The sequence below is a fragment of the Salvelinus sp. IW2-2015 genome, unplaced genomic scaffold (genome assembly GCF_002910315.2).
Source record: "Salvelinus sp. IW2-2015 unplaced genomic scaffold, ASM291031v2 Un_scaffold3359, whole genome shotgun sequence".
NCBI classification, from domain to species: Eukaryota; Metazoa; Chordata; class Actinopteri; order Salmoniformes; family Salmonidae; genus Salvelinus; species Salvelinus sp. IW2-2015.
Window position 1 is genome coordinate 19,892 of NW_019944642.1, and position 2,353 is coordinate 22,244.

The window sequence follows — 2,353 nt, forward strand, 5'->3', positions numbered from 1 at the left end:
ATCAAAGTAAATGTAATTGCAAAAATATGCTTAAGTACAAGTATAAATCATTTCAAATTCCTTATATTAAGCAAAGCAGACGGTGCCACTTACATGTTTTTAAAGTATGGATAACAAGAGGCACACCCAATACCAACATAATTTACAAAGTAAGCATATGTGTTTAGTGAGCCGCCAGATCAGCGGCAATAGGGATGACCAGGGATGTTTCTTGATAAGTCCGTGAATTGGATAATTTTCCTATCCTGCTAAGCATTCAAAATGTAACGAGAAAAGGTATGGAGTACAAAGTACATTATTTTCTTTAGGAATGTAGTGAAATAAAAGTTGTCAAAAATATAAATAGTAAAGTATAGATATCCCCAAAAATGTTATATAGTACTTTAAAGATTTTTTACTTTAGTACTTTATACCACTGGAGCTACGCTATAGTTTGGTTCATGTGTGAATTGTAAAAAAGCATTCTACCTAATTAGTTCTCCAATTGTTTTATTGAAACTGGATCTCAGTGCGTACTGTATTTAGGTATTATATGTGTTCATACTGTATGTTTAGTATTAATGTGTGCATACTGTATGTTTAGGTATTTTAATGTGTTCATACTGTATGTTTAGGTATATAATGTGTTCATACTGATGTTTAGTATTAATGTGTTATATGTATGTTTATGTATATAATGTGTTCATTACTGTATGTTTTAGGTATATAATGTGTTCATACCGTATGTTTAGGTATATAAGTGTTCATACTGTATGTTTAGGTAATTAATGTGTTCATACTGTATGTTTAGGTAAATAATGTGTTCATACTGTATGTTTAGGTATATAATGTGTTCATACTGTATGTTTAGTATATATAATTTGTTCATACTGTATGTTTAGGTATATAATGTGTTCATTCTGTATGTTAGGTATATAATATGTTCATACCGTATGTTAGGTATATAATGTGTTCATATTTGTAGGTGAAGTTTTAAAAAAATAGGATACATAATAAATAGTTCCTCCCTCCTCCTCCCTCCCTCCCTCCCTCCCTCCCCTCCCTCCCTCCTCCCTCCCTCCCTCCTCCCTCCCTCCCTCCCTCCCTCCCTCCCTCCCTCCCTCCCTCCCTCCCTCCCTCTGTACCCCACCTGCTGTCTCGACCTCTGAATGCTCGGCTATGAAAAGCCAACTGACATTTACTCCTGAGGTGCTGACCTGTTGCACCCTCTACAACCACTGTGATTATTATTTGACCTGCTGGTCATCTTTGAACGTTTGAAAATCTTGAAGAACGACCTGGCCTTAATGGCCATGTACTCTTATAATCTCCACTTGGCACAGCCAGAAGAGGTGTGGTTCCTCTCTAGGTTTCTTCCTAGGTTCTGGCCTTTCTAGGGAGTTTTTCCTAAAGTAAATTAATATGAAAGTTGGCAAAATTGTTTAGATCTTTTTTCTTTTCTTTTTTTTCTTTGTTATCAAATGTAAAAGGCAACACTGTTACGTGATTTCTGGCATCTTCTTGAACTAGATGGCGCCACATTCTGTTTTCCCCTGCTATACATTTAAGCCAGCGTTTCACATTTAAAAAAAATCATAATTTCAACTCAACAGAGAAAGAAACAGTTGATTCTCTTTGTCTTTTACAATCAAAGTGTTTATACCAGTGTAACTACTGGTTGGCTACAGTTTAGCTTTGGCTTGGACTAGTGTCTGCTGTAGGCTTATAACAGGTCTCCAGAATGTCACTTGTAATGATACCAGTGGATGAAGGGGATATGCCTGCCTGTAGCCTGTGTGGTGTGTGTGTGTGTGTGTGTGTGTGTGTGTGTGTGTGTGTGTGTGTGGTGTGTGTGTGTGTGTGTGTGTGTGTGTGTGTGTGTGGTGTGTGCTGTGTGTGTGTGTGTGTGTGTGTGTGTGTGTGTGTGTGTGTGTGTGTTGTGTGTGTGTGTGTGTGTGTTGGACACTGTTGTGTGGAGCTGCTCCTACTGCTGAGAGCACTGTTCTGAGATCCTACCACTCAGATGAGTGAGGATTAAAGGGACTAGCTTCAGTCTCTTCTGTGTAGTGGGAACCGTTCCAGCCACCAGAGCTGTGCCAGACCTCTGTTTAAATGTCTGCTTACAACTTTGCCATTGCAATAAACTGGAGTGGTTTGGATAGAATGGACCACTGGGGAGAGTGTGTGTATGTGTGGAGACCACCCCGTACTGTTATAAGAGTGAAACGCCACGGCACATTTAGATGGCTAATGGTTTCAATGGAGGTGGTGTGTCTCCCCGTCTCTCCTGTCTGCTAGAATGGTTTTCCAGCCTTGTAATGTTACAGCCAGCACTCAACAACAGCCAGACATGAATCACGGATCTCTTCTTCGT